We start from the raw sequence: 21828 nt of genomic DNA, 5'->3' as shown, positions 1-21828 counted from the left end.
TATTTTCTGCATCGAAGGTTCCAAATGGGGGCTGTGATAGCTAACTCGGCACTCCTGGGAAGAGGGAACCTCAACCGAGGAAGTGTCTTCTAATAGGCCTGAGGGCAGGTCTCTGGTACAAGTTCTTGACTGCTAATTGATGCAGGAGGGCCTGTCCACCCTGGGTGCTGCCATCCCCAGACAGGAGGGCCTGGGCTGTACAAGAAAGCTAGGAGTCAGCAGTGTTCCTCTGTGGTCTCTGTTTCAGTTCTGTCTCAGGTTCTTGCCTTGATTTCAGTCTGTAGTGGACTGGCCTGTAAGCCAGATCAATTCTTACACACACACACACAGCTGGTTTTGGTCAGAGGTTTGGCTGTAGCCACAGGAAGCAAACTAGAACAGGGACCCTTCAAACAAATCCTTCAAGGACCTGTATTCTGGTGTGACTCAAAAAAAATGTAACTGGTGATCAGATAAAGAGAGGTTTCACAGGAAAAAAAAAAATCACATATGTGATTTTTGAAACACCGGGAGCCAGAACTGGTGGCATGTAGCTGCAACCCCAGCACTTTAGAAGCGAAGATAGGAGGATTGTGAGTTCAAGGCTAGCCTGGGCTACAGAGCAAGACTTTTGAGCAAGAAATGAGGGGGGAGAGAATCATGATTCTCAATAGGAGCTGAAAAACGACCATCCCCTGGCTAGATTGAGGGAAGGGTGCGATCTTCCTTTGCCTTGGTTTCTGCCCAGCTCGCCAGCCAGAAGCTGATTCTTTTTCTGATACTAGGCTTACAAGGAGAGGGAAATGTTTTCCTTGACCTCTGGACAGTCTTAGTTGTACAAGGTGGGTCAGTGCCCAAGAGAGATGCAAGTCCCCAGTTTGGAAGGCTGGTCTTGGCTATGGCCAAGGGATGGAGGAAGCCTGTGAGGCTGTTCACTGTCTCCTGCTTTATGATGTGTTCTGACCACCGAAACTCAGGACGCTGCTGACCTTCCTACACTCTGATTGCTTTCAGAGCTTCCTAGAAACTGAACACCCTGTGTCTTCCTTCTAGCTCCAGTGTACTGCAGTGAGGTCGGGAGGGCCAGCTTCTGTCACTCTGGGCACCTGCTAGGAGATTCTGAGCCCAGGGACAGGTGTCTAGCTCATCCCTGTCATTAGGGCACTGAATTCTTCCTGGGGCAGGGAAAAAAAGAACACGTGTTGAGCAGAGACTGTATACCACGCCCAGCCAATGTGCTTCAAAATATCAGTTCACCTGGGGTGTCAGGAGCCCCACTTACCAGAGAAGAAAACAGCCCTGTCCCCCAGGGGACTCCTATCTGATTCCATACCCCCCACCCCCATAGTGAGTCCATGGTCCCTGCAACTCCTCAAGTAACCTCTTATGCTAAAAAACTCCAACAGCCCCGAGCTTGCTAGACCTATTTGCTTGTTAAGTCATTCAGTTACAATGCCAGTCTCAAACTCTGTTTGCCTGATACGGACGACAGACGGAAGCTCCCTCCATGCCTCAGGCCCCAGTTTCCTGATCTGTAACCGAGGTCTTACCAGGCTTAAAGCTTAGATGTTACCGCGGTATCTACAAGGCCACTGTAGCGGTTTGAAACGGCTTAGAGAGAGTGTTAAAACTGCGCCCCATGTGGAGGGCATGTGAGGTGTAAAGTGCAGAGCTCCCCTCTGGTACCAACTGGAACCTAGCTAGCTAGCCTGACTGATAGAACCGTGCCCGCAGTTCTCGCGTGTCCGGTAGGTGGTGCTGTCCGCACGCCTCTTTGCTGGCGAGCTAGGGGCGGAGCCTGCCAGCTCCTTCCCCGCGCCCGCCAAACGACCACGCCCACAGGGGCGGGCACAGTCAGCTTCCGCATTCTCACTTGAGGCTTACGAATGTCCTCTTACTGGTTGCCGCTGCTGCACCATTAGCACCTGACAGTTCTTCTGTTGGTCTTTCTACACGCCGCTCTGTGCCCCAGTTTTCCCCACGTGTACACTACAGAAGCATCTTTACTTTTCAGGATCATGTAAAATACCGTCTGGAAATACTTGACGCAAAAATAAGTAAGTAAATAAATAAAAAGGGCTGGAGAGATGGCTGTTATTCCCAGTCCTCACATTTAGAGTGACAGCCGTCTGTAATTCCAGTTCCATGGGATCTTACGCCCTCTTTTGAACTCTCTGGGCACTGTGGGGCACGTGATGCACACATATACATGGAGACAAAACACTCATATAGTAATAACTTTTTAAAAATTTAATAAAATGTCTGGTGCATGAGAGATGGTCAACACTCACCTTTGCTAATATTTTTTTCATTTATTTATTGTGATTCTGACACCTGGCTGGAGCTCCTCAAGGGACAACCTAGCCCCAGTGTAATTAGCTAAACCTCAACACGTTCACTTCTTGTTCTTAACCACACAGCAGAGCTCATGCTGACACATCAGCCTAGGATGCAGGACGCCGGTGGTGCATGCCTTTAGTCCCAGCACTGGGGAGGCAGAGGCAGGCGGATATCTGAGTCTGAGGCCAGCCTGGTCTACAGAGTAAGTTCCAGGACAGCCACAGCTATATAAGGAGACTTTATCTCAAGATAGACAGACAGACAGACATTCTAGAAAGTGTCCTGAAATCTGGCTGCTATTTCTCCCTCTCCTCAATGTGTTGTGTGACTCCGGGCAAATCACTTCTTTCCTTGGGGGCCTCTGTTTTGTCATCTTTAAACGGGGGACTTCTTGGTTCTGTTCACCCGAATGGACACCTATGCCCAGAGAGCAGTGTCTGTCTTGTCTTAGCTATGTAGTGACATCAGTCCTCAGCCTGTGTCCTGGGAGGGGACCACACATGCAAGGGGCTCATTGCAGCCCTGAGCCCCAGATAAGGCTACTTGGTAACTGGCCCTAGGTCATTCCTTGGTCTGCGATGATTGCCTGGAAAGAGACCTTCATCACCTGTTTACTGAGCATCTACTCGGTGCAAGACCCTGACATAGGCTCAGGGAATCCTGCAACAAGGCCCAGAGGCAGGTGTCCAGCACCAGCCCCAGAGCAGAGGAATCACGAGGGCTGAGAGTGAATGGCAGACGGGACGGTGTCATGGCGATCATTTATGGAGTCCTGATTAAACCTGGGAGCTGGTTGACTCAGAACTCTCTGCAGAGACCTGAGCAGGTTACAGACAGCAAGAGGCTGGTGATAGCTACTGCAGAGGCCCTGGAAAGGAAGGAGCATCTGTCTTTCCAGGTAGCGCAGGGGGCAAACACACTGGGTGAGTTCTACCACTTGCTCTAGGAGTTGGTATGTACTAGGGACAGAGAGAGTCCCAAGTAGCCAGACCCTGATTGTCCAGGGAAGATGTCACCCATAGGTGCTGAGTTTACTAGGAGGGCTTGGCCTCTTGTCAATAATAGAGAACTGTTCTAGTGAGAAGACAGCGACAAAGTTTATACTGTAAGCAGCTCTTCGCCAGGCACTCAAGGAGGATCCTGTTATGGACTCTGGAGGAGCTGTGATATCCCCTATCATAACAAGCACCTGGCTCCATCTGACTGGATACCGGCACCAGCACTGCCTGCCTTCGTGGTCGGACCTGGTGGGTGGGGGTGGGGTGTGTTCCAAGTCGTGGTCCTGGTGCAGGGACTAGATGTATAGCTCAGTCACTAGAGTGCTCTTCCGGCAGGAAAGCCCATTGTCTGGATGTGGTGGCTGGCACAGGTCTGTTAACCCAGACTTGGGGGGTGGGGTAGAAGCAGGAGGACTGGAAGTTCAAGGTCATCCTCAACTACATAGCCAATTCAAAGCAGAACACCTGAGACCTCGTGTCCAGAAAACTGCCCTAGCCCTTGCTTTAGACAGACTCATTCACATCTCACAAACCTTCATCTACACCAGCAGCCAAACCAGGGACCCCAGTAAAGAACCCCTAAAGTCCCTCCCTGCGCTGTCTCTGAAGTATCCCCTGGCCAGCTGCGGTTAGGCCACACCCACAGGCTGCCAGGCCAGCTGCCCAGAGGAATGGCATCACACCCAGAGGCTAAGCCCTGCAAGTGGCTGTGCCCATGGTAACGGTCATTTGAGGAGACGGGCTTCCACCCCACCTGGCCTCAGGTTTCTGCCCAAGGGAGAATTCCAGAGGAGCCAGATTGAAGCTGGGTCTTTGGCAGGGCGGAGCCTCCAGTCTCTGGGAAGGAAGCCAGCTCTCTTCAGGACCAAGGTATACAAACCACTCCATTGTCCCCAGCCTCCATGTGTCTCCAGGGCTTTTGGGAAGAGATGGGGGTGTGACTAGCCTAGGCTGTGTAGCTCTGGGTAGATGCCTTTGCCTCTCTGAGTATATATGCTTCCTCTCCTTATTCATGAGGAGTTCAAGAAGACAAAGGTCTACACAGTACCTGGCTCACAGCAAGTACTACATAAATGCACATTTCTTAGTCCTAGAGGGTGTGTGTGTGCACATGTGAATATATACACTATATTTACATTGCTGAAAGGAAGTAATTTATAACAACATTTAAAATTAAGCAAAGCAGAGGCTCAGTGGTTAAGAGCACTGCCTGCTCTTCCAGAGGTCCTGAGTTCAGTTCCCAGCAATCACATGGTGGCTCACAACCATCTGTAATGAGATCTGACGTCCTCTTCTGGTATGTCTGAGAACAGTACTGTGTGTGTGTGTGTGTGTGTGTGTGTGTGTGTGTACACATACACACACATATGTATATATATCTTTTAAAATTTCAGTTTAACAATGAAGCAGAAGTGTATGGTCTGGTTGCTCCCCTGAAAGGAACTCCTTTAGTGAGCTGGGATACTGCTCACTTGAAGCCCTGGGTTCCGTTCCCAGCTCCATACAAGGCAGGCTGGGGAGTAGGTCTGTAGTCCTAGCACCCAGGAGGGTCAGAAGCTCAGAAGTTCAAGGTCATCTTCAGCCTCACTATGAATTTGAGGCCAGCCTGAGTTAGAAACTGTCAAAAAGAAGGAGGAGGAGGAGGAGGAAGAGAAAAGGAAAAAGAAAAGAAAGAAAAGAACTTCCTTTTGTAGATGAAATGGACACGGTACATTTTGATGAGGTCCACTGTTCGTTTAGATTTGGGGCTGACTGAGGAACGTCTATGGTCTCAGTATCACAGACATTCTGGCCCTAAGTGAGCAAATGTTGCTGCATTTAACATCCTTGTTTGAGGAAAACATCTCTCCGCTGGCAACTTTGGGTTTTTTTTGTTTTTTTTTTTGTTTTTGTTTTTGTTTTTGTTTTTTTTTTAAGTTCTGCTCAAGTTTCTCCAGTCAGGGAAGGCAAGCCAGACCCCGGGACAGGCTTCTCCCCTTTTCTTGGCTTCCTAATTAATATTTTTCTATATTTAACCCCCCCCCCTGTGTGTGTGTGTGTGTGTGTGTGTGTGTGTGTGTGTGTGTGAGTCTGTGAGTCTGTGAGGACCACATCCATGCAGATGTCTTCAGAGGCCAGAAAAGGGCATCGGATGGATGCCCTGAAACTGGAGTTATAGACAGTTGTGAGCTGCCATGTAGGTACAGAGAACTGAACCTGAGTCCTCTGAATGAGCAGCCAGTGCTCCTAACTGCTGAGCCATCTCTCCAGCCCAATTTCCCCTTTTCATTTAGTTCTGGCTTTGCCCTTAATTCAGGGAACTACTAGCAGCCCCCAGGGACCTAGTTACTAGCCCTGGGCTTAGTGCAGGGCAGGATTGGGGGTTTCCAGGGAAGAGAGACCGGGGTTGGGAGTGGGGAGAGACATGGGTGGAGTAGCAGGGGGAGGGCAGGAGACAGCTAGTCAGCAACATTTTCAGTCACCCTCTGTAAAGTAGAAACACAGGGTCACAGAACTGCATATGGTCCTAGAAAACCATGAAATTGGTCATGTTGGAGTCGATTTCCTTAGAGTCTCTCGTGGAATAATGGTATGGTTTTCAAGGACACACCAGAAACCAGCATGATGAACTATAGCACCCTACTGCCCAACTTAGTCCGTGTGGGCACCCTCTGAGACATTTCTACCAAAGCACATTTGCCAGATGGCAACTCTCTCAGCCCTTAGCCCACCACTGAGCATGACTGTCTTTACTGAGCAGTTACAAACTACAAAGGCCACTACCCAAGCTGTGTGAATGCTGTTATAGTCAACACCTTCCCCCCTCCCCCGCCTGCATCCACCAGGTAGAGAGGTTACCATCCCATTACACAGGAGAGGGAACCAAGCTGGGCCAGGCAGGCTCACCACTGCCCAGGGTCTCACACCTTAGAAGGATGGTAGAGCCACACCAGGTACTGTTTGACACCAAAGATCAGCTTTTTCTTCTAATCTCTTCCTACATGAGTCAGGTGGTGCAGCCATCTTCTGTATACATACAAGGACACCTCACGGTCAACTCTACAGGATTTCGTTGCTCTAAAAACAAATCCCAATCCCCTGCCACCGCGGTAGTTCCATTTTTTGCCTTCCCTCCAGCTCTGCGGTCACAGCTACTACTCTGTCTCTGCTGAGTCCGTCATTTCCCAAACATTCAGCCATACAATGTACAACCTTTCAGCTCTGCCTTTTTCACTTAAAAAATGACATTTATTTATTTTTGTGTTTTCACACATGCCAGCACACATGTGAGGGTTGGAAGACACCTTTGCTGGGGTTCTCTGCTTCTACTGTGTGGATCCTCAGGAGTGGGCTCAGGTTGTCAGGCTGATGCCCAGTGTTGTATGACAGAACTTTTCCTGGGGAGACGTCTACACAGGTCTACTCACCCCAGACAGGGACCCCAGGACCCACCAAAGTCCAACTTGGTGAACCAATAAGTTTTATTGGAGTTCCTTACAAGAGCTGTCTCAAAGACAGTTGTATCACCAAAGCCCACCGCAGCATGGATGACAGCTCCCAAAGCTGGGGTCACACCGCCCAGCCTGCAGGAAGCTCGGGTGGGTTCTGCTTCTGCCAGACAGCTGCCCTTGTCTCATTCTTCTTCACGTTCAGTTTCTCTGAGTCGTCTTTGCAGCTTGGCTAGGCTTACTCTGGCAGGGAAGAGCCTAGTGAATCTTTTCAGCTTCAGGAACTTCCTGAAGCTATTTGAGTTGTTTACCTTCCTGCCTAAGGAGCTTCCCTGCCACATGGAATGTTTCCACCTCAGAGAAAACTGTTACATGACACCCACTAAGCTCGAGGGCCATCTTCAATTTTTGAGGTTCTTTATGGAAGAATGGAGTTGGAAGCTTTATGGAAGGATGAATTGGTGATGATGAAGTGGTGGTGTCCGCTTTCCACTCAAGACTACTACTCCCTTGAGCAGATGCACTGGGCCTGATTCATCCGTTTAGCATCTGGGTTACTTTTAAGCTGTTCTGAATGACACTGCTCTGAACACTCTCTAGTGTTTTTACCAGACACAAGCTTTCGGTTCCCTCAGCTGTGTCCCTTGGAAATGGAATTGCTGTGTCATGTGTCACTGTGTACTTAACATTTGAGGAACTAGCTGCCGGTTTTCCACATGATCTGGATGTCCAAAGCCTCGCTCTGCAGCCCTTTCTGTAGAGACCATGTTCCTGCTGGCTGTGCTCTGCCCAAGGGTCTGCGGCTTGAGTTCAAATTCTCCCAGTGATGGCATCTTCCATAAGTGGCCTCTTGGCTCTTTCCCTCCTAGGCTGGCAGGCGGTGTCTTGAGCTGGTGATGAGTCAGAGCCTCACTGTGACAACTGTCACGTGAGGTACAATTATCTTGTTCTGTAACCTGGTCCTCTTGAATCTCTGTAGCACATGACACTGGGCCTGGCATACACGAGGCACCCCATAAGCACAGGACACAAGCCCTCCACTGCTGTCCAGGAGCCCCCGTAGGAGGAGTGGTCGGTCCCATCCTGGAGCTGTGTGGGATTCAGGACTGACACATCCCCCTGAGGCTCTATGGGACTCCCTGATACTAATGGCCTCCATGTTGCTCCCCGCAACCCCTCCCCACTCCAGCAAAAAGTGTCCCTGCCTGCTGTCAATAGCCTCTTTTCTTTCAAGGTAGAGGCAGGAGGGTCACCAGTCCAACAGGGGTCCTGAGGTATTCAGTGTCCCCTAGCTTGTGATTGCTGGGTACCTCACCAAGACGGCTCTCTGCTTCCCTTGATGCCACAAACAAACCCTGTTCTCCTGAGTTTCCACTTCCCATTCATAAGTATACCCAGTGTTTGCCAAGGTCACCATTTTAAAAAAACGATTGTACTTATTTTATGTATATGAGTGCTGTATCTCCAGGTACCTACATGTCAAGAGAGAGCATCAGATCCCATTGCAGGTGGTTGTGAGCCACCATGTGGTTGCTGGGAATTGGACTCAGGACCTCTGGAAGAGCAGTCAGTGCTCTTAATGACTAAGCCATCTCTCCAGCCCCAAGATCACTACTTTGAATGCAGTATGTGTGTGTATGAGAGAGACCATCTATGTGCATGTGTGTGTGTGTGTGTGTGCGCGTGTGTGTGGTTGTACATCTGTATGTGTCTTGCTCTGTGTGCGTGTCTGTGTCTGTGCCTGTGTGTATCTTCCTGGGTTTGGAACACAAAGACTCCCACACACTAAGCAAGCCCTCTACCCCAGCCTGTCTTGCTTCTAAGAACACAGATCAGTGGCCTTGGGGACATTCAGACTGGGCAGCCACTCACACTTTCACAGTCCACTGCCTCTACACTACCCAATGAACAAGAACTTCACAGACCCAGGGTCTGCCTACCCAGACTCCATCAATTGGGCTCTCGCTGTGTAGCCCAGGTTGGTCTCAGCCATCCCAGTGCTGGGATTGGACACCTTGTTCAGCTGGCTCTGTGTGTGTGAGAAGCCAGAGGTCGACCTCAGGTGTTTCTCAGGGTCATCCACCTGTTTTTCCAGCAGGGTCTCTCACTGGCCTGGAATTCATCAAGTAGCCTAGGCTAGCTCGCTAGCGAGCTCTGGGAATTTACCTGACTCTACTTCCTCAGTACATGAGATCGTGAGTATGTGGAACCACATTGGAAATTTTTAAAAATCTGGATTCTGGTGGCTTGTAAAAGCATCTACTGAGTGCCAGATGTTGGCCCTGTAGACTAGATTCAGGGTCCTCTTGATGAAGAATCCAGAGCACCCATGTAGGGGCTCTTACCTAATCTGTGGCGGGGTAGGATTTTTATCCAGGTGTCCATGTAGCTGTCAATCACTAGCCTCCTAGCCCAAGCCACAGCACCTTTTGCATGGGAGCCTCAGTTTACCAATCTGTGAGATGGGGCTGGGCGAGTAAGGCAACTGCTGAAAGCTTCTTCCTCCAACCCTGAGGAACAAACAAGTCAGCCTCTTGGATGATGCCTTGGTTCCCGCCCAGCTTCAGGTGTGAAAGGCCTCAGCTTCAGGCTTCCTGTGAGCGTGTGCACCCCTGACGACTGCCAGCCGCCTGCTCACTCTCCTGGAGACCATGGCCACCCAAATAGAGATGTTCTTTCACCACCCTGAGGCAGCTTGCAGAGGCCCACCCTCCTCTCCAGGCCTGTTTCCCATCTGTAAGTCGGCCTGGCTCACCTCAGGCCCAGCTAAGAGGTTTACTTGATGATGCCACCCCACTACAAACATACAACCTAATTAGCGAGTTAGCTATTAAGACTTGTTATTGTGGGCTTGAAGGCGTTGCTTATGTTTAGTCCCCTACAGTTCTTCTCCCCCCCCCCCCCCCCCCCCACAGCCCCCTTACCCCCAACCCCCCACACCCTCCGCTGGTCGGCTGTCTGGCCCGGACTGTGCTGTGGGCAGGCTGAGTAAGGTCCGTAAGGATGTCCCTAGGCTCACCATGGCAGTCCTCTCCCAGACCCCCCAGCATAGGAAACCGGGATGTTAGGGGCTCTGTGAAGACCTGGTGCCCCTAGCATCTTATGGCTGATGGCTTGGTGGAGCTTCAGAGTGGAGACTCTGAGGTTCAGATGTAAGGAGAGCGGTGTTCTGGTGGGTGGAGAGTGGGTGGGTGGCAGGGAGCCCTCCCCAGGGCGGGGTGTGCCTCGCGGGCTTTTCTACCAGCCTTGATGGGTGTGAGCTGCCCGGCAAGCGGGCTCCCGGGCTGGGCAGGCGACGGTCTGGGCGCAGGAACCAGGGATGAATGGAAGAGCGAGGCACCGAGCCAGGTGGCAGGCGCGCAGGCCGGGGAGGACCCTGGGGTGGGCGGGCGCGGGTGGGCGGGACCCCGCGGGGCGGCGCGGCCGAAGCGCAGCGGGAGGAGATCGCGGCGGGATCAGGAAGCGGCGGCGCTGCGCCGGCGTCCCGAGGTGAGTGGGGTCGCCCTGGAGAAGAGGCCCGCAAGGTCCCGGCGACCCCTCCCAATGACGACGGGGTTCGAGGCTCTTGGTCCCGGCCGCGCGCGCGGGATAGCGGGAGGCGCCGCCACCACGAAAGTCACCTGTGGATTGGGCGCCGACTGGCGCCTGGGGGCGGGGGGTGCAGATCTAGGTCACCGAGACTCGAGTCCCGAAACCAAAGGCCAGGGGCGGCCACCTGCCCCGAACCAGGTCCATCTAGGGCATGTGGCAGGGATGGACGCGGGTGAGGGAACTGGAGCCTGCAGCTTCCAGGGCCGCTTCTTGGAGTTTCCGAGAGATGGCTCCGCCTGAGAGGATGCAAAACTTTAACCTTAGCTTCACCCTGAAGACTCGAAGTGGCCTCCTAGGACAGGGAGAGATTTCCACACTCCCCACTTGACTGAAAAAACCCAACTTCAGACTCCCTTGGGACTGTGTCTTCCATTCCAGAAGGGGAAGAAACCCAGGCTTGGGGTAAGGATGGAGCCTAGAGGGTTGAGGCTTTCAAACCCGTCCCCATTGGCCTGTCTCCAGGCCGGGTTAGGAAGTGCTGAGGGATGAAGACTGGTTCCTCAGCCGGGGCTGGGGAGGGGGTGGTGTGAACCTTGAACTTCTGGGCACAGGCCACATGTGATCTTTGTTCAGCAAGGTAAGAAACCCTGGCAGAGTTGAGTCGGGCTGCCTTGGCTGTTGGCCATGTGCGGATGGCTCAGGCCTGGTGCTACCCAAGGTGAGGTGCCTGTCAGGGCCAGGTCCTGTCAATCATCACTAGGTTAGGGGTACAGTCTGGGTGGGCTCTGGGCATGCTCTGACCTCCTCTGTGGTGTGACCTTGGACTAGTCCCCTAGCTGTCTGAACTTCAGCACTTCCTCTTTAATGTTGTTATGGGAATAGATTATGGAGCTGTCAGGGGACCCCTGGAAGAGTTGGCTGCAGCAGTTTGAGCTGGCCATTCCATCTCCACACAGTCTTGACAGAGAATAGGAAAAGGCCATTTTTAATGCTTTCCTCCTGCTCTGCTGTAGAGGAGACCAGGGGAGACCCCCTCTTTCTTGATTTTTTTGGAAATCTCTGTGAGCAGGGTCTCCCCAAAACTGGCAAACATCCCTCTTGGCTTTGCTCTGGCTCTCTTTGAAGCCATAAGGGATGGTGGCATCAGAGGGCATTTGTGTGGGGTTCCCTGGAGAGAAGAGTGTGAGGTATACAGGCTTAGAGGATTCCTCTGAGCACGGAGAAGGTACCTGGACTTTTGAGGAAATCCAGATGCCCTATGCCCAAGAAGGAAGGAACCCTCCTCTCCTGGGCCTCTCCTGGGCCTCACCTGCTTCCCTGTCCCTAGTAGGGGCTCTTTGGAAGCTCAGTACCACGGGATGCTGGCTCCTCATATTGGTCTAGTTAGAGTGTAAGGGGTGTGAAGCAAGCTGATCTGCCCTACTCTTGTCCCTTCCACAGGTGTAACTCCTTGGTGGGCAGCCCTGTCTCATGCCTGAGGGAGGAGGACAGACCCAGAAGGCGTTAGAGTGCCTTTGAGCAAGGTGGTGACTGGGCTGCACCTTGAAGAATAAATGCAGAACTGGGGGAGAGGGCGTTAGGAGGGACTGGAACTAGCTAAGACATGTCTTGGCTGTTCCTTGTGTGGTGTGTGTGTATGTGTGTGTGTGTGTAGGGTGTGGGGAGCAGAGACACTTCTGTTTGTCCAGAGTGTGTGAGCCAGGCCAAGGCCAACTTAGAAGCCCTGAAAGTTGGGGTGGAGAGGTGTCACCAGCATAATTGCAAGGAATAGCCTGGGACGCTCAGGCATCCCCAAGGCTGGGGAGACCTGGTAGTGCCCGGAAACCCAGGGCCTCACTAAACTACACCCCAATCCTTGAGCAAACGCTTTCAGGAGGGTCGCAGTGTTTTTATATAGCTATAGAAGGGGGCCTGTGAGACATCTTTGCCTCTTACAGCCCCTGGCCCTGCTTTCTGCCTCAGTTACTCCGTTTGACTGCAGGGGAGACAGTCCATACTTTCTCCAGCAGTACCTGGGAGATGGGTTCCTATCTGTAACCGGATCTGGGGATCTGAGAGAACATTTGTTTCAGGCCACAGGGCCTCTAGAATGTTCCACATCACTGATTGGGAGCACCTGTTAAAGATTAATTCTGATCTCTGGAGATTCATGGGCCCCCGTAGCTGGTGCAATGAACTCTGGGTACGGCCTCAGTCTGCCTTAGTCAAGCCTGGGCTGCATTACCAGTTACTAAGATACGAAAATGGACTGAGTACTTTTCATGTCCTAGGTGCTAGGGCGAATGCGCTCAGTACATTCAGGTAACAAAACTTGTACCCAGAGCCTGGCAGTGGTGGCACATGCCTTTAATCCCAGCACTTCAGAGGCAGAGGCAGGCGGATTTCTGAGTTCGAGGCCAGCCTGGTCTACAGAGGGAGTTCCAGGGCAGCCAGGGCTATACAGAGAAACCCTGCCTCAAAAAAACAAAAACAAAAACAAAAAACCTAAACAAACAAAACAAAACAAAAAAAACTTGTACCCATTATTCAGAGTGAGGGACTGAGGTCTGCAGGTGAAGTCGTTTCACTCAGCTCTGAATGAGCCACCCACGTCTTAATTGTTTGATTCCCAAATCCATGTCCTTAATCTTGGCAGTAGCCTGTCCTCATTTGTTGTGACCTTCCCTGAGACTTGAGGAAGAGGCTCTACAACCATAGGGGAAAACTGGACTGCTTCCGAACTCCTGAGCCTGCTGCTTTCTGATGAGAGTTTAGGATGGTTGCTGGGTGTTTCCAAGCCTCAGTTTCCTTATCTGTCAAAGGGGCTCTCTTTTAGGTTCACTCTGCCAGCCTAAGGGCCCCCTCCCTCACCCAGGCTCTTGCAGCGTGGTCCAAGGCATGTTTCCTGGCATCCTGGGAGTCCTCCGTGCCAAGCAGCAGGCAAAGCTAGACTTGCATTGAACAGAGGATGGAGCCTTCCTGCCACAGGGCAGCATTGCACGGTGGCTGAGTGCCAGGAACCCTCAACCTTCCCCACTCTCCTGGCTTAACGCTTAGAAGCCAGCTGCCCAGGTTTGAACCCCAGTTCCCAGGTAGTGGAAGTGTTCTTCCAGCCTCAGTTTCCCCACCTGCACATCAGAGCAAGCACTCCCATGTGGAGCATAAGAGCGCTTGCTTTGTGGGGTCGCTATGGATGAACTCCAGTTAAGTCTGTCGCCTGGTCACGTGTGACAGCCGCCTTCCCACGGGGAACACTTGACATCTGAGGATGCCGAGTCACAGGAAGGGAAAAAGTTAGAATCGTGATTCTTGACCTTCCTAAGGCTGTGACCCTTAAATACAGTTCCTCACATTGTGGGGACCCCCAACCTACAAGGACTTCATTGCTACTTCATAACTGTAATTCGAGACTATTATGAATCCTAATATAAGTATCTGACATGTGACTGGGGGTCGAGACCCACAGGTTGAGAACCTCCTCGTCCAACATCCAGTAACTCCTGGTTCCTTAGAGTCTCTCAGAAAAGCTGGCGACTGGCTCAGTTTTGTCATGAAAGCCATCTTGAAGTCACCTCTCCGAATCTGAACTACTCCCCAGCTCTGCCCATCAGCTGCTGTGTGACTCCAGGAAACATCTTTACCTCTCTGTTCCCAGGGCTGTCACCCAGGACTTGGTGTAGGTCAGGGTTCTGCCATCATAAGATTCGTGTCCCACTGGCTGCCACTCGTGCCCTGGCCTGGCGTGCCCTGGCCTGGCGTGCCATGGCCGGGGCCCCTTAGCCTTGGGTCCTGTGGCGCTGGATCCTGTAAGCTGGCCAGGCAGGAAAGCCAGTCGCTCCCTTTGCCTGTGACTCTCACTTCCGGCCCTCCCTCTTGAGCCCATTTCTGACTGTGGTTTCCCCTTTCTGTCCCAGGCCCTGGGACACTCCTAGCTGTGTGAGCCCTGGGGAGTCACCCCACCTCTCTGGTCTTGTGCTCTCATTGGTAAGGGAGGGTCCAGGCCAGGCACACAGGAAACCTTTTCAGGTCTGCTCCAGATGAGGTCAGGGTGTTGGTGTGGCCCCAGGAGGTGGCGTGGGGAGGGGGCGGCCAGGCAGTGGGAATCATCGGTGTTTTCCTTTGGGTAGTGAGTAAGGCTGCCTCTCCCCCCACATACACACGGCTCTCCCTGCCCCCTGACCGGCACAATGGGCTCCTCAGTCCCCTGAGCGACTGTTTTTCCTGAGGGTGGAGTAGCCTGGGGTCCACCCGAGTGATGGAACAGATGACTGCCTAGGGGCAGGTCTTCCTGTGTTTGTGCATGTGTGTGCACGCCTGTGCAAAGGGGATGGGCTCGTGGGCTCTGGGGAGACCCCAGGAGGGTAATGGAAACTGATCGTGGGGCTAACTGCCAGTGGGGACCCATTGGCCTGGCTACCTCCTGTGTTACCTTGATGCAGATAGGGTTCAAGAATGCTTATGAACTGGGAAAGGCAGGGAGGGAGGGAGGGAGGGAGAGAGGGAAAGACAGACATGTCAGTGTGGCAGGACCATCAGAACCCCTCTTGGATACGAGCTCTGACTGAGGCACCAGTAGGTGTGGGTGGGCCTAACTGAGCCTCTGTTTCCTTATCTGCAGAGAGACTCAGGATAAATATGACCCTGTGGGGTTGCTGGATCTCATAGGTCAGAAAGCTCTATTAAATAGTAGGTGCTCAATAAACTACCTATTCATAGGTAGGAGGGCAGAAGTTGGGTAGTTAGTCACCCTGGTGGAGGCTCTTCTATGAAGACAGTCAGTCGTCCCTAAGGAGAATGACTAGGTGTGTCTCTGACTCTGTCATTAGGACACCCACGGTGACCAGGGATCCCACAGCAGGTGCAGAGGGTCACTTCCCTCCTAGAGAGGAGGCTGAAGCTCAAAGACGTGGAACAGTCTAACTGGGGGGCACAGTCACATATACGACAAGCCTATCAGCTCCTCACTACCCGTGATGCCAGCTGCCGGGGCATTCCCCGGGGATCCCTGGACAATCTCAGTCCTTGCCGCTTCTGCTCGGCACCCTCTGAGCTCAGCTGCGTGCGCCTGGGTGTCTCCAGGCCTTTGGTGTGACTTAGGAATCTGGATGCTGCCTGCCTGATAAGGGAGTTGCGGAAGTCCCTGTCACCCCTCAGTTTGGATAAATATCATTCCTTTCTTCCCCCGAGACTCAGTTTACTCCCCTGGGGAGGAGACATCAGTACCTAGCTTGAGGAGTCGGGATTTAGATAAGAATGCATGTAAAATACTGGTGTGAGGGATTGTCTTAGTCAGGGTTTCTATTCCTGCACAACATCACGACCAAGAAGCAAGTTGGGGAGGAAAGGGTTTATTCAGCTTACACTTCCACATTGCTGTTCATCATCAAAGGAAGTCAGGACTGGAACTCAAGCAGGTCAGGAAGCAGGAGCTGATGCAGAGGCCATGGAGAGATGTTCCTTACTGGCTTGCTTCTCCTGGCTTGCTCAGCCTGCTCTCTTATAGAACCCAAGACTTCCAGCCCAGGGATGGCACCACCCACAAGGAGCCCTACCCCCTTGATCACTAATTGAGAAAATGCTCCACAGCTGGATCTCATGGAGGCACTTCCCCAACTGAAGCTCCCTTCTCTGTGATAACTCCAGCCTGTGTCAAGTTGGCACACAGGGATTTAGCCCCCATACTGCAGACAGGGTTCCCAGCTATGTCTCTACCATGATTCCAAGCAGAATCCCTGGGGCATGCTGCGAGTGCCAGTGCTCGGGCAGGACTTTGCATTTGCGCCTCAGGGTCCCTTCCTGTCGAGCCCCGTTGCTATGGGGTTGCTTAGGTCACTGTAAGGAATTGGGGGGGTGAGCTCTGTCTCCCAGTGGGCAGTCTCTATATTCTCACCACCTTTCAGAAGAGTGGACTGGGCAGCGAGAAAGCCCTTTCCACAGGCCAGCTCTCTGCTCAAAGGAGCCCTGGCTTTGGAACTAGTCTGGGTTCCAGTGCCCACCCACTCCTCAGACTCCCCTCCCCTGCTGTAAATTGAGGGGAGGTTAAATACAATGGTACAACCACCACTGTTTATTGAGCACTTACTATGTGCCAGATACTATGCAGGATTCAAATGGTAACATTTAATCTTTACAACAGCCCTTGATTGAGGAGCTGCTACTTTTTCAGGGCTGGGGTAAAACCTGGGACCTTGCACATGCCAATCAAATGTCCTGAGCCATTGGCACATCCCTGACTCTTGTTTCCTGAGACAGGATCTTCCTCAGTTTGCCTTTAGACTGAGGATCCACCTGCCTCACTCCCAAGTGCTGGGATCACAGGTGAATGCTACCCACATCCCACTGTATAATTTAAAGCAGGAGCATGACACACCAAATAGTTATAGAACAAAAATAGGAGCAGTCACTCCTGGGAGGTAGAAAGTTTTACCCCCATTTTACAGATGAGAAAACCGAGGTTCAGATAGGAGGTGTGGCCACCAGTAGCAGGAGAGAGGGGGCCGGGATAGATTGGGCGATATGTTGAGACTGTAAAACCCTTTCCAGAGTTCTCTGGGGCCTGGAACTATCCACAGGAGAGTAGCTGGCTTAGAGAAAGAGACGCTAGGATCTGAGACGCACCCCCACCCTCACCTTTCCAAAGCTGGATGCTGGCTTTGGTGGGACCTGGGACTACATAGAACCTTCTGGAGTAGAGACTTCCTGTCTCTGTGTGCCAGGCCCTGTGCTGGAGGCTGGGGGATGGCTGGGACCATCAGGGTCACTGAGCTGGGAAGGGTCACTTAGTTGTAATCACATAGCCCCCATTGAGCTTTTGAAAATGGACAGCTCAGTGGGTTTTTAGTAGTGCCAGCTGAATAAACGTCAGCAGAGACTCCACAGTGTGTGCTCATCCCACAAGGAAATGGAGTCTCACAGGATGTGACTTTTAGCGTCTCCGTCTCAACAGCCGTGTCTTCCCACTAAGCCACTCAGCTTCCAGTCAGGCGAGCCCTCCAGACCCGGGGTCTTCTGCAGATGCCCCCACCCCAGTGAGAGTTCCTAGGGGTATTTCTGTGGCATGGGCCAGCCCTCTGAGGCTTATGCAAAACCAAGTGACTGAAGTGGCCACGTTGGCCGTGCCCTCCTTGGGGCAAGTGAGTCACCCCAACCGTGTCCCGCTTGGATGGTGTGAGCATCGAAGGGGACACCCTCCAGGTGAAGGGACCCGCCGGGACACTAGAGCTCTGTCTGCTCTGGACAGACGGCCACTGTGCAGCAGCCAGGAAGTGGGCTGGGCTGAGACAGACTAGGTAAATACCAGCAGGGAGGGCCCTTCATGGTGCGATGTGCCCTGCTGCCTCCTGCCAGGGGCTGGGGGCTGTGGGCAGCCACAGCCTGGCAGGCGGCAGATCCCACTCTGCCAAAGAACTGAGCTCCCGTTACTTGCCTTGAGGTGGCTGCCAGAGTCCACCTCCCAAGAGGGATCCAGCCACTCAGCCTTCCCTGACAGGCTTCATGTATGTGCCCTAGTAATAATAATAGAGGGTGGCATTAGGGCCGAGCCAGGCCATATCCAGTATCTACCGGCAGTGCCTAAGTCTCTCTCACCTAACTCCTATAACAGTGCCCTGGGGAGGAGACCCGTCAGCCACAACCCAGGCCTGGGCACTTCTGATTCAGAGTTATATAGTTCCACAGCCCCTCCTACATGCTTCTTCTTGTCCCTCCCTTCCTGAGTCCCCTTATCCTTGTAAAATAGTACATCAGAGACCCAGTCCTGGCTGGGGAAGTGGCTTAGCGGATCCAGTGCTTGTCTAGCTTGGCCACGTGAAGCCAAGTTTAATCCCTAACACTGCCTACCCTGCCTACACTGGATATAGTGGAACAAGCCTGTAACTCCAGCACGCAGGGGGTTTAGAGACGGGAGGACCAGAAGTTGAAAGCTATCCTTGGATATGTAGCAAGGGCAGGGCCCATCTGAGATGCATGAGACCCTGTCCCCAAAGGTAACCAAAGCTCCTGTGCCTGTGTTTGTGGCCTGGCGTCCCGGAGCTGGGCAGCAGTAATGCAGCTTGTTCTCTTCTTGGCCTTCCTCATCTAGAAGGTGGAGCCACACAGCAGCTGCCTTGTCTGGTACCTGCTAACTTCTGTCCCATTCACCCACCCTTCCCCCAGGACTGAAACAGATAGCTGGCATTCATGGTTGCATTTATTTGAGGCTCCCGCGGGTATCAGGGTCCCCACTGGTCAGCCAAGAAACCCCAGGATGATGAAGAAACCCACAACGTCTGTCTGAGGGTCCAGGGTCTGTCTCCTGACATACAGCCCCCACCCAGCCCCTACTCAGCCCTGGTCCTTGCCCTTATTTGCCAGTGTCCAGGCCACAGTGGTCCTTGGTATGCCCTGCACTCTCCGCATTCCCCCGTTTACCCCATTCCAGGTAGGGAGCTTTGGTCATCCCCTCTGCTCCTCCAGCTCCTGTCCTGCCCGTGCTCCCCTGCCCTGCCCATGCTCCCCTGCCCTGCACCTGCAGGAACCTCAGGGGTCCCTGGTGCTCCCACATGGTGTTCAGTACTGGCAGAATGGTGACTGAATGAATGCCTTCCTCAGGGGCATCGGATCTGGAAGGGGAAGAAGAGCTAAGTAGATGATGTATAATGATGTGAAATATGTCACCTGCAGCACTCACTGTGCCATACAGACTTAGTTTAGATTAGGAAACAATTTCAAAGTACTGTCCTTTTTTTATTTTTAAAATTAATTTCTTTTAATATTTATGGGTATTTCACCTGCGTGTATGTCTGTGTGCCACATGTGTGCCTGGTGTTCACGGAGGCCATAAGAGGGTATCAGGTCCCCTGGGACTGGAGTCACAGACAATTGTGAACTACCACGTGGATGCTGGGACTTCAACCCGCATCCTTTAGAAGAACAGCCATTTCTCCAGCCTCTTCACCCTGCTTTGAGACAGGGCCTCACTTAAGTAGATCTGGCAGAATTGGAACTTACTGCATAGACCAGACTGGCATCAAACTCACAAACATGCCATCCTGCCTCTTCCTCCTGAGTCATGAAATTGAAGCAAACAGTGAGGCGAAGGCTGGGTGGTGGAGACCACCAGCCTATCTACTCACACTAGGGTTTCCTGTCCTCCGTTCCTTTTTGTCTACCCCGGGGCAGTGCATACATGTGTCAGCTATGAATAAATTGCCCATTTAGAATGTGTTGATCCAGAGGGAAAGACCTGAGGAAAACCAGCCCCCTGCCACCCTCCCCAGGAGCAGAGATGTATTGCTTGCCCAAACCTGCTCCTGGGTTTAAGCAGCTTTCCTTGCTCACGTAATGAGGTCGGCATCTGATAGACTTGTGCCAGGCTGTCCACGAGGCCTGGCAAAGCCCTGCGAGTGAAAAGGATGCCCCCCTTCTTCTCTGGGCAAGGTGGACAATGGTGAGAGAGCCCTCTGGCACACTGCATCCTGGGCATCCTTTGCAGCCTGCTGTTTACTGAGGTGCCCTTAGTCTGGTGCCTGCTTACCTGGTAACTTCTGCCCTCAAGCAGGCACAGAAACAAAGGCCCCTAGAGGCTGTGGTGAACTTTGCAGTTATTAAGAGCCCCCCCCCCCATCTGATCCCCAGAATGTATGATGTCAGCACGAACGCTCTTGCCACACCCCATTGGCCAAGGGGTCATCATACTGCAGAGTGTATGATCTTGGGCCATGTTCCCATAGTCTGGGTCTCTGTGGACAGAGAGGGAGGCAGGGAGACCTTGCCTGGGACTTGGGTCCCACTGGCATCCCACACTGCTTCCCTGGGCCGCTCCTGAGCTGGAGACTATGCTGCCTTCAACACCACTGGCTAGCTCTGCTGGGCTGTCTCCTAAGATAGAATTGCTACTGAATTTGCTCATACCAGCAGCCCTGGTCAGACACAGGCCTGGCACACAGTAGGTATTCAGGAGAGTTTTGTAGAGTAGCAGAGTGGGCAGACCCTGAGATTTGTACCCCTCCCTTAATCTAATCTGTTGAAGCTGCTACCTGCGTGGATGCCAGTTTGTCACAGATTTGTGGGGGACGGGATTTACTATGTAGCCCAGGCTGGCCCTGAGCTTGAATTCTTCTTGCCTTTTGCTCCTTAGTTCTAGAACTGAGGGTGTGCAGCCCACACCTGGCTTCCATGTGTAGGTTTTGTTCCCTTACAATTTTCTGAGACCCATCTCTTAAATTCACCATGTAGCTGAAGATGACCCTGAACGCCTGAGCTCCCTGCCTCTGTTCTCCCAAATGCTGGCATTATAGGCATGTATCACCATGTCTGACTGATACATAGTTTTTGCTTTTCTTTTTGTCTGTTTGTTCTTTAACAGGGTAAGGACACTTGAGACTAAAATATTTGGCAACTGTTGCTTTAAATGAACTCTCCTGTGAGGATGTTGTATGAGGATGTTGTCCTTCCTGCACACGCACCCTATCCCAGACCCCTTCCCTTAGGGGCATCAGCAAACCATGCTGGCATGAAGGGATGAAGGGCCCATGATTGCTCTGAGCACGGGCACGTGTGTGAACATGGAGAAAGAAACGGAAAACAGTAGAGGAGACACCGCCCCACCCCCTCGTCTCTCCCGAGGGGCCCTCCCTGCTTGGCTGGCACAGGCTTGGAATGTGTAATCACAGCCTTCAGGGCAAATTAGAACAGGGAGTGAACTCTTCCTGGCCACAGAGAACGAACGGGGCACGAGGGGAAAGAAGACTGTGTGTCTGCGCATGCGCTCGACCAAGGGGAGAAAGCTCTTCTCAGGGACCCTTTTCAAAGCCATGCGCTCCCTGGGTGGTCTTCCTTTCCTCCACTGTGAAATGGGAACAGTTTTGCTCCTCACGGTGGAGAGGATTTGAGTGGGGCTGAGGCTGGAGGGGCGTGGCCAACTTTCTCAGGGGCCATACCACAATGGGGGGAGGGCTTGAGGACCACAGTCTGAGATAATAGGGATTAAACACAAGAAACAACAATGTTGTCAGGGGGGTTGTGCCCTGGAGACATGTAACCTACTTTTTATTACAACAGTCTTTCACTGGAGGATGCTGTTACCGCCTCCCTTCCACAGGCAGAGAACGTGAGGCCCGCGGATAGAGGCTCCCCCCCCCCCCCCCCCCCCCCCCCCCCCCCCCCGGTGCCATGCACTTCGGCCTAGGCTTGGCTCCGCTCTTTAGGTCCTGCCCAGCAAGCTCAGGGATTGGGGAAGACGGAGCTCCGCAACTCACACAAGTTTGAGCCTTGGCTTTGCCACTAGCCTGTGTGGCCTCAGGCAACTTATTTCACGACTCTGAACCTCTGATGTTTCCTCATCCCTAATAGGATAATTGTGGCAGTGCCTACCTGCAGGGCAAGTTTTATCAGCCCTCGCCCGATTGGCTTTTCTGGGCTGGCTCTTTGCATTTAGCCCTGGGTATTAAATGAGGAGGATTTATGGCATCCCGGCCTTAACACACTCGATGTCACTGGCTTACTCCCTGTACAGTAAGGCTACAGGTGTCACTGAACATAAGCTCTGTGCCCCGGTCCATCATTTCAAGAGGATTGGCTGGGGGGGGGGGGGG

At 52.7% G+C, this 21828-nt stretch overlaps 1 protein-coding gene across 3 annotated transcripts in view; it reads left to right on the top strand.

The window, feature by feature from the left end:
- The first annotated feature begins 10164 nt into the window (after positions 1-10164).
- The window catches only part of Trpv4 (transient receptor potential cation channel subfamily V member 4), a 36647-nt gene continuing 24983 nt past the window's right edge, over positions 10165-21828 (top strand). For 2 of the 3 annotated variants that reach the window (XM_031337499.1, XM_031337501.1), the window contains exon 1: positions 10165-10234. The gene's annotated coding sequence lies outside the window, so the exon portion shown is untranslated. Of the gene's footprint in view, positions 10235-10617; positions 10739-21828 lie in introns of those variants that run through there. The other variant, XM_031337502.1, reaches the window with a different exon arrangement.

The sequence above is a fragment of the Mastomys coucha genome, unplaced genomic scaffold (assembly GCF_008632895.1).
Source record: "Mastomys coucha isolate ucsf_1 unplaced genomic scaffold, UCSF_Mcou_1 pScaffold22, whole genome shotgun sequence".
NCBI classification, from domain to species: domain Eukaryota; kingdom Metazoa; phylum Chordata; class Mammalia; order Rodentia; family Muridae; genus Mastomys; species Mastomys coucha.
The sequence above is the reverse complement of the archived record's forward strand: the minus strand, read 5'-3'. Positions and strand labels throughout refer to the sequence as shown.